General features: G+C 38.6%; 1 long non-coding RNA gene across 1 annotated transcript; it reads right to left on the bottom strand.

The window, feature by feature from the left end:
- Window positions 1-11,926: 11,926 nt before the first annotated feature.
- On the bottom strand, window positions 11,927-12,661 carry LOC108955299. Its single transcript, XR_001981349.2, has 2 exons — window positions 12,378-12,661; window positions 11,927-12,227 (listed from the first exon to the last, which is right to left on the bottom strand). It is a non-coding gene; the product is annotated as an uncharacterized LOC108955299 (long non-coding RNA).
- Window positions 12,662-14,930: the final 2,269 nt, after the last annotated feature.

The following is a 14,930-nucleotide window of genomic DNA, read 5'->3' as shown; positions in this document are numbered from 1 at the left end:
ATGCCCACTCAATTGCCTACGAAGTGCGGTGGCAAAAAAAGGTGCGACATTAGCGGCCCACCATGAAGCTATAGATCAACGTGAAGGGCAAGCACTGGGAAAAATTCTAGGATACCGTACATTTGAGCACGACTCACGCATGCATTGCTGTTTGAGGTGGACCTGGTGGAACCCACATGATCCTATGGCGTATTTAGATTGGGTTTACATGCAAGGGGTTCATCCAATACTTACTCGTACAGAGGAACATCAGGATGATTCTACAATTCTGTTAGTAAAAAAAATAGATTTGCTTTTTCATTCTGTTAAATTTTTGGTAGAATTGGTAAGAGCCAATTAAAACTATTGGTATAAAAAATTACCGGTCACTTGAATTTTCGATAATTCATTAGTAACTTACTCTCTCTTCTATGAAAATACCAACCTTTTTTTCTTTTTCAGTTTGCAAATTACCAACTTTTCTCTTTTTCAAGCTTTCCTACATCTTAAATTTAACGATTTCTTCTATTAATAGACCAATCCTTACTGGAGTGACCTACCATTTTTTTTAAAAAATTTGAATTACTAACTAGTTTTAGCTACCAATTCTCATTTGAGTTACCTACTAAAGTTTATAAGTTTGTTTAATCTATCAACTTCTATGTTTTGTTATAATGAACTTTTATTTGTCTTCACTACAAATGCCTTAAATTTGTCAACTCTTACACAAAATTACCCAACTTTATTTTAGTAACTTACCCAATTTTCTCCTATTAGGTTACTATTTAATTTTGATTTACCTAAACTTTCAATTGAGTTGCTTACCAACATTTACTTTATTCTTTTTTAGTTTACCAAATTTTTTACTAAGGGCACGTTTGGTAACATTTCTATTAAAAAATTATTCCCAAGAACAACTATTTATATTCCGGGGAACAATTTTTGAACGGAAGAACGCGTTTGGTAACTGCACAAAATTTCTGTTCCTGGAATAAAAAAAGAATAGAAACACGTTTGGTAAACTTGTATAATTTTTTTTGTTTCTTTTAATTTTATAATATATATTTTTTAATTTTCCTTTTTAATTTTTTTCTTTTCCTTTTTCTTTTCTCTTTGGCTAGTCGCGGGCCATCGTCGTGGCCGGCGACCGGGCTGGGTGACGTTTGGCAAGCTCGCCGAAGGCCAGCCTATCCGGGCGAGGCTCGACCTCGCCCAAGCGGTGCGAGGTCGATCTTGCCCTAGCTTGGCGAGGCCCAGTCTCGCGCCGACTGGGGAGGCCAAGCCTTGCAAGGCCACAACAAGCCATGGCGAGGCTCGGGCTGACGAGCCTTGTTGTGGCTCAGCCTCTCCGGGGGCTGGTGACGCTCCGGCGAGGTTGCCGGCCTTTGTCTGGCTGGTCATTGGTGTCGGCCATGGCCAAGGCCGGTGATCGGCAAAAGAAAGAAGAAGAAGAAGAAAAGAAAGAGAAAAAAAAGAAGAAGACAATCAAAAGAAAAAAAGTGTTTCTCAAAAGTGTTCCTAAGAACAAGAAACAAGTTTTTTTTTTTACTTCTTATTTCTGTTCTAAATCTGTTTCGAGAACAAAAAAATAGATTTTTTGTTCCTGGGAACAAAGTGCAAACAAACGTGTTTTCGTTCTTTTTTTGTTCCCCGGAACAAAAGAACAGAAAAGTTTGTTTCGGGATACAGAAACACAATTAAACAAACATGGCCTAAGTTACCAACTTTATTTACTAATCTATTAAGTTTATGAACTTTTTCTTTTTAAAAGTGACAAACCTTAATTAGAGTGATTACAAATGTTTCTTTGTTTAAGTTCCCAATTATTATTGTGCTATCAACTCTTATTAGAATTAGTTCATGACGTTTATTTGGTTTTATATAAATCGCCAACAAATCTTGTCTTTGATTAAAAAAAAAAACTTACTCTTATCTTTTACCGAGTATTATTTATCTTTTTTTGTCAATGCCTTAAATTGATCAACTACCACATTACATTACCAACATATATTGGAAGGAATGACACTTGACGGAGATCATAAGTCTATATCCCGAGCACGGAAGAAATGAGACTCCATTATATGAAAATGCTCATTACCTTAACATGTCGAACCTTTTTCAGCTTAACTAATTTTTATGGATGCACCTAAATTGCCTCATCCATTTATGGATCCTAAGGGATTGATTTAGTGGTAGCCAAAAAAGATGTCCATTCATCATAGCCCCTACAAAATTTCCACAAAGCCTTTACTTTTGGTCCAAACCTATCTACAATTTAAAGCCAAGCCTTCATTTTTGACCCTAACGAACCTTTTTACATTTTCCAAACCTTTTCACAATTCCAAGCCAAGCCTTCAGTTTTGACTTTAACGAACATATTACAATTTCCAATGGAAAGAAGAGACCGTCTTGGGTCCACCCTAGGACTTCACGATAAACTATGCTGCATCATCCTCGAACAGCTACATTAGCCTTATCTGTTGAGCTATGGTAATTTGGCCTCTAAATTCAATGGTTGAAATAAATTCGAAGTGCCATACTTGCATAACATATTAATTCTTCCATTTCTACATTCATATTTGATGTTGGTCAAGAAGACTTGGGTCTTCGGGGCTCAAGAAATATTCCCTCTCTTCTCAAGTAAATAATAGTTCATTTGAAATTTCTCGGGCGAAGTAACCCATCTTAAGGAGCCTCAACCTTGTATTTGTTGTAGCCCATCGCATTAAGTGATGATGTAATCTTGTGGAGATGCATGTGTGAGGATGTTTTGTGAAGATAATCCCAAATCGAAGATGTAATTTAAAATGGAGCAGTTTATATATTTTAATTGGACAATAATTTATTGGCTTAAATTTTGATTGAAGGCGAGTCCAATGTATACATGGATAAGCTTGGACTTGCATGCCCTCTTAGTGTGTCCCAGGTTGAAGGTATCACCTTCTATAGTGGCTCTCAACATGATTTCGAAACCAATGATATTTTTTTTTTTTTGATAGAAACCAACTTATATATTTATCATAATGGGACCTTACACACTGTAGATAAAGCATCCGCATAAACTAAATCCATCAGTACAAACGGAGGAGAAATGATCTAGTTGAGGGCCGAATTGGAGGATTGGGCTTTCGTAGCCCAGTCGGCCACTAGGTTTGTTTCGCGTCAACAGTGATGTAGACAGAGATGAGGAAAGCTGGAAAGCCAAAAAAAGGTCTCCTCTATCACAGGTCGAAGCTCCCATGGCGATGATCGTGTACCGTGCATAATTTCGACGAGCTAAAGGCAGTCAGAATCGATTTCCAGTCTAGCGTCTTGAAGGCCTTGCTGGTGTAGATGTTGAAGGGTGAGATTGAGTGCCTGGAGTTTTGATTCAAAAGCTGAGTTCGTTGGAAAACGCTGTGAAAAAACATCTGTAAGTCGGCCTTGATAGTCCCTGCAAATACAGGCCATGGAGCCCTTATGGTTACCCAGCTTAGAACTGCCATCGATATTACATTTCGGGCCACCCTTTGTCGGAGGTCGCCAAAGCTGATCCGGATTGAGAAAAGCAAGTCCAGATCATGGTTTGGATGCAGCAACAGAGAGCTTGTAGGATCTGGTTAGAGCCATAGCTGTGTCGACAACAAGGGAAGGGTTCGGGTTCTCGTTACGAAAGACAAAATTGTTTCAAATCTGCCAGATCTGCCAAAGTATATTTGCAACAACTTCTAATCCAGGTGAGTGGTTAGGTAGAATCACCTTTTCTGTTAACCACAAGTCTATATTGGAAGCTGTAAGAGAGGAAGACAATAAATTGATCTGCGGATTGGACCAGATAGCTCGAGTCCAGGGACATTGAAGAAAAATGTGTTCAATGGCTTCAGGGAGAGGTTGCTTGCAGAGATGGCATGACGGATCTGGAATGATATGACGGTGAAACGGGTTATCTCGGGTTGCGAGGGCATTGTGGTAGACCGACCAGAGGAAAGTCCGGAGTTTTGGGACAGTCTTCATCGCCTAGATTCGTTGCCAGAGGCCGTGCAAATTCCGGTAAGATGTCGAGACACTTTGACTATGATGCTTGCTGCTTGACTGGATAATTGCATGGTAGTTATTTTTTACAGTATGCTTACCATTAGTCGTGGCTGACCGAACTAATTTGTCTTATGAGTAAAGAGGTCTAATAGGTATAGAAAGAATTTCTGTAGCAACCTGTGCTTCAAAGAATCTTTGAATCACGGATGTATTCCAGTTTTGGTGAGTCTGGTCAATAAGATCTGCCACCATAACTGGTTCTTCTCTTGCTGTAGGTCCATAGATAATTCCCATCGGTAACCAACGATCGCCACGAATTCGAATATGATTGCCATTTCCAACAGACCAGCAAAGATCTGGTAAAAGAGCATCTCTGCCTCTAAGAAGGCTTTGCCATCCCCAAGATGGTTGAGTTCCTCTGGCAGCTGATAAGAAATTTGTCGAGTGAAAATACAAACCCTTAAAAAGAGCTCCCCATAAAGAGTCAGGATGATTTAGCATTCTCCAAACCTGTTTTCCCAGTAGTGCTTTATTCAAAGTAATAAGGTCTCGGAATCCCAACCCTCCTTGCATCTTACTTTCTTTCAAAACATCTCATTTTTTCCAATGCACTCCTCCCTTATTCTGATTAGTTCTCCACCAAAATCGGGCAATACACTTTTCAATAGACGAACAAACAGAGATAGGCAACTGAAAAATAGTCATCACGTACTGTGGAATAGCCTAAACAACAGATTTAATAAGGATTTCCTTACCCCCCTTAGAAATGAATTTCTCTTTCCAGCCCTCAAGTTTGGCATTAACTCTTCCTATGATCCAAGAGAACACTTCCTTCTTCAATCTTCCCCAATCTGATGGCAGCCCCAAATATTTTCCTATCCTTTGCAAAACTGGAATACGAAGTTCCGCAGCCATATTATGCTGTAAAGAGATAGGACAATTTTTGGTAAAGGCCAGACTTGATTTGTTGCGGTTAATCAACTGTCCTGTGGCCACACAATATAAATTTAAAACATTGGCTAAGTTCTGACATTCGGAGATAGTGCCATCTAAGAAGAATATGGCATCGTCAGCAAAAAATAAGTGTGACAAGGTAGGATAGCATCTGTTCAACCGATGGCCTTTGATATGTCCTATACTAACAGCTTGAGTAATTAAAGTTGATAAAACATTATTAGCCAAGAGAATAAAAAGATAAGGTGATAAAGGGTCACCCTGTCTTAGGCCACGAGAGGGAAAGAAATAAGGTAATTGTTCTCCATTAAACTTCACACTAAGAGATGAAGTTGTGACGCACATCATAATCCACCCGACCCATCTTGGATGAAATCCTAGTTTAAGGAGGTAATCACATAAGAAATCTCATTCCACCCTGTCATACGCATTTTTCATATATGTTTTGAGACTTGCATTGAACTTGCTAGCATACTTACGTGTTCGAAACTGGTGAAGAACTTCTTGGACAATAAGGATATTATCTTGAATCTATCTTCCTTTGACAAAAGCTGATTGTTCCTTTGAAATCAGAATAGGCAACCAAGATTTGAGGCGATTAGCAAGCACCTTAGATATAACTTTGTAGGCATAGTTGCACAAACTGATGGGCCGAAATTGCTCCAGTTTTTCAAGTTGAGATGTTTTGGGAATGAGGGTTAAAATCATCTAATTTAGACCTGTAGGCATTTCCCCATATAGCATAAAATTCTGCACTAATAAGAAAATGTCTTCTTTGATTGTTTCCCAGTGTTCTTGATAAAATAAACTTGTTAAACCATCCGGTCCTGGGGCTTTGGTAGCGCCCATCTGAAATGTGGCTTGCCGAACCTCCTCCATAGTAAGTAAAGCTGTCAGCTGAGTGTTCATCTCAGGAGTTACTACTGGCAGGCATTAGTTAAGTAAAGGTCTATAGTCCTGATAACCTTCAGTAGTGTATAACTTGGAAAAAAAATGTGAATGTCATATCTTGAAGAGCTGGTAGATCACGTACCCATTGCTGATCATCATTTTGTAGCATAGTAATTCGATTGCGTTGTCGTCACTGAATTGTTGATGCATGGAAAAACCGTGTATTTTTGTCACCCCATTTGAGCCATTTAATCCTGGAACGTAAGGCCCAATACTGTTCTTCTTGTTGCCAAGTTTGACGAATTTCTTCTTTCAACTTTGATGCCTGTACTTTGTCATTATGGGAAGGTCGCTTGTTCATTAAGTTCTGTAATTGGTATTGCAGGGTCAAATTTTTCTGATGACCATTGGTGAACTTTTGCCGGCTCTAGATAATCAGGGTTGCTGTGACTTTCTTCACTTGAGTGATAAAATCAGCATTCGGTAAGCATCCTGAATTCCATGCGTTAGAAATAATGTCGCTGCATTCAGCATCCTCATTCCAATAAGCTTCAAAGAGAAAAGGCTTTTTTTTTTTTTCGTAAAGTTGGCGAAGTATGTAACACAAGAGGACTGTGATCAGATCCCACAGGTGGGAGTGCAAAAACTTCAGCCGCAGGAAATAGTAGCCTTCATTCCATTGAATAGACCATTTGATCTAATTTTTCCTTCATGAGCTCCTCCCCTTCCCTATTGTTCATCCATGTAAATTTACAACCCTTGCTTTTTAATTCAGTAAAAGCACAATCATCTAAAAGAGCTCTAAAAGATTGCATTCTGTGCAAAATGGCAGGTCGCTTACCTATCTTTTCCCAAGGGTACAGGACGTCGTTAAAGTCGCTAGCACAAAGCTAAGGGAACCTGTTGTGGGAATGGATTTGTCGAAGCTCATCCCATACCAATTGACGCTGCTAAAAGTTCGTAGGAGCATGAAGAAAGGTAATGCGTGTAGTCCTGCCTTGCTGACCAAACTTACAACTCATGTCTAAAAGGTGTTGTGTGGAGCTAATCACCTGTAAAAAAACTGGATCATTCCATAACACTGCTAAACCGCCCGCCATACCAACTGGATTAAGTATATATGAATTAGTAAAGTTGAGAATTCGCTGAACATGTTGGAGCTTTTCTTCAGAGTTCTTGGTTTCCATTAGAAATATAATATTGGGCTTTTCATTGGCCGTCATGGCCCTAAGGGCTCGAACTGTCAGGGGATTGCCCAAACCCTGACAGTTCCAACATATCATCTTCATTTGTCAACAGGTGGTTGTTTAGGGCCAGCCACCAAAGCCTGAACATCATCTTCGTCTGCTAGTAAAACAGGAGTTTCTATAAGATTTAAATCAGTAGGTTCCGCTATGAGTATACTCTTTGTGTCATACGGGTTATATCTGCGCTGTTTTTTGGCCGAACCTAGAATAGGTTTTGACCTAGTATTTGTCATCTTCTATGATGCATTTATGTCCATAAGTTCATACTGAACTCCCTTCAACTTTGTATCAATAGAGACAAGTGTTGTACTGTGCATGACTGAGGGTGGTGGGAGCAATTGAGCAGGTGCAGGAGTCGGTGCACGGTAACTGTCAACAGCATTGGTTTGGTTTACTGCCAGAAACGGAGATGGTGGGGGCAATAAGGGGACAGTAGGTAGCTGTGCAGGCGGAGTTTCAAGTATCACATCTTCTGCTTGCTCTGACGTGTTTGGTGGGTTATAAAAAATATTCCAGTAAGGACTATTGGTTTTGACTTCCGCTCGGAGCCATGGCCCATATGCCATCTTCTCTCTGCCCTCATGCTTATCTTCATTATATGGAATGTCTTTGCAGTACATCGCATAGTGCCCAAGTTTGCCACAGGAGAAGCAAAAATGAGAAAGCCTCTCATAGCAGAAATCCAGCCAAAAAGGTTTGCCATTTATTCAAATCAATTTCTCTGTTACCAGAGGTTCATGCAAATTAAGTTGAACTCGAACTCTTCCTGCTTTTGATAGTAGTCCTTCCTTGGAATCCACCTTCACTTCGATGACCTTGCCGATATGCTGTACTGCCTTTATAATCATTCGCTCGGAACACCATTCTAACGGTAAGCCAACAACCTGTATCCAAAAGTCACAAGTTGAAAAATTGTAACAGTGTAATGGAGTGTTGAGAGTCCAAGGTTTGAAAATAACCAAATTCCCTGAAAAAAAGCCAAGGGCCACCTTCAAAAACTCTCTGCTTGTCTATTTTGGTTTTGAATTTTGCAATATAGAAACCTGCCTCACGTTGTGATATTTCTACAAAGTCTGTCCGCCAGGCTTTTCTCAGTGTGGTTTGGAATGCGGGAAGATTGATGGATGGGTCGGAAAGGATTTTACCAACAAGGGTTAATCGGCATTCCTCTAATGTTTCAGATGACGGAGCTTCATCCCAATCGTTGATTATCTGTTTGGTGGTGAGGCGACCCAAACTAGTACAGAGAGCTGCCAGACTCAAAGATTGGGCCTTTTTTGTTTGAAGCCATCCCAAATATAACGAAGCCAGAGAACCGGAATACTCAAATACAGAGAACTAACGAACAACAGGAGGCGGGTACAAGTTCAGACAAACAACAATTTTACGTCTTCGGTGAAGATAGATGGTAATCGAAGACATGCAGAACTAACCAGGGACAGTCGGCGCAGAATTAGGCAGACCCGGTAGACATCGGAAGCTGATGGAATGAAAGCCACCCAAATTCGAGGGGAAGAAGGAGAAAACAAGGGATGTAACAGAGAAATCAGTGAAGAGAGTAAGAATTCCGCCTGAAAGCAGAATTCGAAGAAAGGAAAGCCATCCCAATGAAAGCGGACAAGGAAGAAAATGGTGGAAGAGAAGGGAAGTGAAACTGGGTTTGAGGGTTTAGAAAACTACCAAAACGGTAGAGAGAACTCTACATGAAGAGAGAGCCCAAGATGATGGGTGGTGTTTCCTATTTTCTGAAATTGGCTTGGCCAAAGCTATTTTCTCCATAAGCATAGTATTATTTGCTTTCACAAGTCATAGGAATACTCTATATGGACATATGATATTGTTAACTTTGTAAATTCACTTAGCACTATCACCGTAATTGTGGGTGCATGGAGAGGGATGATCCCAGTCAATTGATGAAAGAAACGTTTTTAGTCATCAATCGTCCATTATGGGCTCTAATATAATTAGATATAGAAATATATTATCCTCAGGAGAAAGTTATGACATTTGTAAATCTCTATTATCTTCCAATGACCACTCAATTGCCTCCCAAGTTTGTGTTTGCCAAATGGGATGTAACATAAACACTCCACTATCAAGTTGAAGATGAGTGTATTGTCAATTATGTACACCTTCAATGTCAAGGTCCGTCCGACCTCGTCTCAGGAGAATCTAAACTATGTATCGACAAACTAATCATTTGTTTTTCGATCTCCCGACACTAACTGACTACAATGTGTCATTGTGAGAAAATTTCATGTTATTTGGTTGCTTGCCCAACTATATAGGCTCTCTTAGGCTCTGTTCATTTCTCGGGAAATGTAGCATTTCTGGAAAATGTTTTTCAAGAAACCATTTTCCAAGAAAATATAATTATTTTTTAGTGTTAGGCTAAAACATGAAAATGAAGTGGAAAATATTTTTCATTATTCGGTAAGGAAAATCTTTTCCTCCATGCACTCTTTTTGATATAATTTTATTATTTTTTTAAAAATAAAATTTTAAATTATTTTAAAAAATCGATTTTTAAATCATCTCCTATTTTATTTCATTTTATTTTATTTTCTTTCTCTATGTCTTCTTCTTCTTCTTTGGTTGGTTGCTAGCCAAAGGCAAGCTCCAGCTTGCCCAACGTCGGTGAGCTCTAGCTTGTTGCTCACTAGATTGGCGAGCCAGAGGTTCATGCTTGCTGATCTGGGAGGCCTAAGTTCGTTGCTCGCTTGGTTTGTCAATCTGGCTCGCCGCTTACTGATCTCGTTGAGGCCTCGAGCTCGCTACTTGCGAGATCAGCAAGATCGGCGAGCGGCAAGCCATATCAGTGAGTGATAAGCTAGATCAACGAGCCTCGAGCCCTAGCTGCCGCCGATTAGGTTAGCGGTGAGCTAGGGCTCGAGCTCGTTGATCGAGCATGCCCGAAGCTTGTCGATCTAGTGAGTGTGCTTGAAGCTCGCTAATTTGGTGAGCGCATGGCTGGTGACCAGCCAAGACAAAAGGAAAAAAAAAAAAAAAAGAGAGAAAAAAAGAAAAAATAATAATTAAAATTTTGATTTTTTTAAAAAATAGAAAAAAGATGGAAGGTTAATATGAATGTGAGATAAGAGAAGAAGGAAGGTTAATATGAGTGTGAGATAAGTAAAAGTAAGTGAGGAAAATGTTTTCCTCATTTTGAAAAATGGAAAACATTTTTCCCTATTTTAGAAGATTTTTTTTCGCTAATGGAAAATATTTTTCTTGACCAGTTCATTTTCTGTTAAACGAACGTCGAAAAATCCGAAAAACGTTTTTCTAAAAGTTATTTTTTGTGAAACTTAATAGAGCCTTAGCATTTGTTTACATGTAGGAGTAAACGAATTGCGAGTTGTTATTGAGAAGATGAAATTTTTGCTTTTGCTTTTTTTAATTTGTTGCTTATCTTCACAAAATCACAAGAAGTTACATTAGTTCTTCTAAGGTAACGATTTGTCGGATAAATCGCTTCTTCAAAAGATTTCTCTTCCTCGTCACGTAACTTCCGGGGATCTTGCTGGGCGTCTCTCAGCTTGGCTCTCGTTATTAAGAGCTGCTCGTCGTTGCCGTTGCTGTGCCTATTCTTACGAACGGTAAAGAGCACAGCGAGTCATCAGGAACCAAGTGAATCCTGATGGCGACATCGACCAGCGCAGCGCCGCCCCAGCCTCACCCACTTTTCTTGAAGGAGAAGCTGTGAAACCTTTCCTTTCGAGATTTGATTCAAATCCATGAGTTTTAAAGCTACGAAACTTTGCATATATATGGAGGTCAGTTGAATCTTTAATTTTATTCCCATTCGCATAATAACAAGGTTCTCTTTTTGTACAAGAAGGAAAAGAGTCGGTACTTGTTCTGTGGTCATACCAAGAAGAAGAGATTTGCTAGCATCACAGCTTTTGAGGATACTATGAGATAACAGTTTATTATAAGTCACAAATTCTTAAAAAAAAGGATCCCATGACAATTAATAATTATTTGTGATTTAATTATTTGTGATTTAGAAATAACCGTTATTCTCACAGTACATTATAAATAATCACGCAATTATTTCTTCCAAGAAGAATTATGTTTTTTTGCTAAATATTGCTTGATTTAGCGATGAACGGTAAGAAGCTGGTCAAGAAAGTATTTAGAGACTGCAGTTTCCATATTGAATTGCATTTAGACTCTAATTCTTTCATGAAAAATGAACGGTTTTTAGAAAATATTTGTCTTAAAATGATTTTTTATATTATTTATAATAATTAGTTGATTAAAAATATTTCCATGATCGACAACAAGTGCCCATCGTTTAGTTGTTGATAAAATCTTCATATAATTAAAACTTTTTTTAAAGAGTGCTTCAAAAGCACTTTTTGAGTATTTCTAAATTTTTGCTTTGAAAATGCAAAAAATTCGTTTGATTTTAGCGACTTTCTTACTGTGTGTACTTAAGTGTTCAGTATCTTTAAAAAAATGTATTATTTTTACTTTTAATTAATCTAGTTGGTCCCTTAGAGTCTCTTGTTACTAACACTCAATTAATTATGTTGCGTTAATGAATATTAAATGGGACAAATGGAAAGGAATTTTGCGCTTGATAATATGTACAATCAAATCCGTGTAGTTTGCTTAGATATCCGTACTTCAAGCCTCTAAACCAAGTGGCCCGAGACCATTAAAGTTCGAGGAGAAGATGGTATCTCCCAGGGAAAGCCTTATATGCTTTTCCGCATCCACCGTGCCACATGTACATGGCCAGTGACCACAACTCATCCAATTTTTACATTGGATACATGTTGTCGTGCTAGATCGTCGATAATCATATACGATTTTTCAAAAAGAGAAAAAAAAAATCAGAAACATGACCTGTGGCCAAAATATATCATGCTGTGTGTTCCAATTCATAACCGTACACTAAGTATATCCACCGATCAAGTTCTCTAGCTCACACCGATATGGCTCCGAGTTATCAATAATTGCATGTAACACATAATCGAGCACATCTTTCATGTAGATGGCCTTCTCAATCTCATGGCCTTGGAGGAAGACACCCTGGCCAAGGTATATAGCAGCCACTGGGGGTGCAGATCGGCGACGGTGGATTGGGGCACGGTTCGATTGTTTGATTCTTCCCACAGCATCCTAGAGCACCTATAGATTCATCTTCCTTACTATAGTGTTCATAATTCATACGCAATGTGGTGGGTGCCTAAAAGGGGCATAGAAAACGCCCCATGTTCAGTGTCCTGACGAGCTTCGAAAGAAGAGAAGGAAGCCACAAGGAAACTAGAGAGAATTCACCTGCTTGAAGCTGTCCCCGAGCCTGTGTGGAAGGTGGGAAGAAAGGATCGACGTAAATGAAGAGAGCGCACGCCGCAAGGAAACACAAAACCTTCCTCATGTTTTGAGAGGTTTTTTTTCATCAAATTCTGACCACTTTGAGATTGCCTGAGCCGGGGCGATAAACTTTAAAGATGAGACCGAGGCGATGTGGGTCAGTCACGTACAATTGGAGAACGCTCCATAGTCCGAGGAGTTATTAGAGGCTCGAAGCAAATCGACTCTAGTCAACCGACGAAGGAGACTCGAAGGAGACTCGTTTAGGTCGTCCGTTGTTATAAGCCACTTAATGTACATCCTCCTTCCTTAAATTTTTCCAGGGTTATTATCGTCTCGATAACTATCGATGCTTGGTCTTCAACTATCCATTTCATTGTCCCTGAAAAGTCGTCACAAGTGACACGGTTGTCCAGCTGCCTACACAAATGACAGACGCAAGTCCATAGGCACACAACGCAACATCAAGGCCGGACCTCCATTGGAACGTATTCTTGATGATAAAAATTGACCCACGGTACGTGCAGAGGGAGATGTTGACAAAGTTTGGCATGCGCCTAAGGCGATCCGACTCCATACGATTGGAGAACAATCTAGATCGCTTTGCAGTTCCACACTCGAGCACGAAGTGCGCGATTGGGGATTCGATATTGGCGAGATGAAATTATAAATCCAAGTACAATTGGAAGTAAAATTGCAAAGAAATTAAGGTGCACCGAAAAAGGGATTGCATTCAAACGAACACCATGAGTGAAATTAAAAGTTCGAAAGAAAAGGAAGTGTGGTCGAGGGGTTCGTGTCCCTCTCTCTGCTCCAGGATCGTTTTTTATATTTCTTCACGAACTCCATTAGTTCTTGGGAACTGCCTCTAACTTCCCACTCTTCGTCCATTTGTAACATGAAGCAAAGAATTTGGAAACCATATAAAAAGTATAGAGAATCACTCAAAGAATTTAGAAATAATGTAAATGGAAATAAATTGAATATGTTAATATTCTTGTCTATCCTATCTAAGGTAAATATGTAATGCGAAGCAACGGGGGATTTCCTAAAAATGTGTGGACTCATTTTAGGGAACTTCTTCTCGTGAAGTGGAATAAAGGGGTACATGAGAAAATTTTTGGAACAGAAATAATTTTTTTTGTCAAAAATTGATTTCTCAATTTTTATTCCCTAAATGAGTTTCTGAGTAAAGAAATGCGTTTAATAATAACTCAAAATTTCCGTTATTTAAATAGAAATTTATTTGATAACAAAATAAAATTTCTATTTCTAAGGGGTGGTGGTCGGTGTCCGGTGACTAGCGGTGGGTGGCGGACAACCGGTAGTGGGTTGCTGGCCACAGGCATCTGATGTCCCACGGGCAGTGGGTAGGTGGCGAATGGAGATGAAAGTGAGTGATGAGAAGAGTTTTTATTTCTCATTTTTATTCTAAAAATAGAAAAGCTCAAAACTTTAGCTTTTGATTTTTATTCCAAATCTATTTTTGAAATAGAAATATGTTTCAAAAATAAAAATTAAATTGTATTATCATACGGATTTCTATTCTAAATCTATTTCGAGAATAAAAATAAAGAAATATAGAAATATAAATTTTGTCATACGCACTTTAAATTTCATTTATAAACCGAAGTGGCATTGGTGCAATTAAGTCAAAGTAGGCAAAGTCCAAATCCCACATAGAGTTGCTTGATTAGACAACTTGAGTCAAAATACTTAATTCACATCCGCATGTCAACAATATATACTATGTTGGTGTGTCTATGTGTCCAGCAAGCCTTGGTACTCCGCAGACCTTGGTTTCCATGACCCGAATTTTGTTTCTTGTAGGCCTTTACCTGGATTACTTACAAGACCTTACAAAAAAAAAAGGATTGATCAATTTTCAAAAGTCTTAATTTCGCATAATACGAGGACAATCAATGCATGAAAATATAAAACCTTTTTTTATTTAGCTATTTAAAAAGTGCTCGTGGTTTGGTCATTAAAGGAATCTTCACATTATTAAAAAAGAAAAATCTAAGAGTTTTTCAAAAGCACTTGTCAAGAAAAATCTAAAAGTTGCTTTGAAAATGTAAAATATTTCATTTAATTCCAATTACTTTCTTACAATGTGTACTTCGATTTTCAATATCTCTGGAAAAGTGTTGTTGTCATTGATGTTGTTAGTTCCTCAGAAACATTTGTTAGTAAGACTCAATTAATTATACCACATTAATGACAACTTAAGCGACAAAGAAAAGGAATTTTTGTACCTTAATGATATGTAAAATCAAGTTAATGTAGCTTGCTTAGATGACCATACTTCAAACCCCCAAACCAAAAGGCCCAAGACCTTTAAGTTCGAGGAGAAGATTAAATAATATGTTATTCGCATCCACTATACCATATATAAACGGCCAATGGCTACAACCCATCCAATTTAGCAAGTCTAGATATATATTCTCGCCTGCGCCTTTGAAAAGATTGAACATGTTTTGTTGTGCCAAATCATTTATTGTCATACATAGTTAGCAG

The sequence above is a fragment of the Eucalyptus grandis genome, chromosome 9 (assembly GCF_016545825.1).
Source record: "Eucalyptus grandis isolate ANBG69807.140 chromosome 9, ASM1654582v1, whole genome shotgun sequence".
In the NCBI taxonomy this organism is placed as follows: domain Eukaryota; kingdom Viridiplantae; phylum Streptophyta; class Magnoliopsida; order Myrtales; family Myrtaceae; genus Eucalyptus; species Eucalyptus grandis.
The sequence above is the reverse complement of the archived record's forward strand: the minus strand, read 5'-3'. Positions and strand labels throughout refer to the sequence as shown.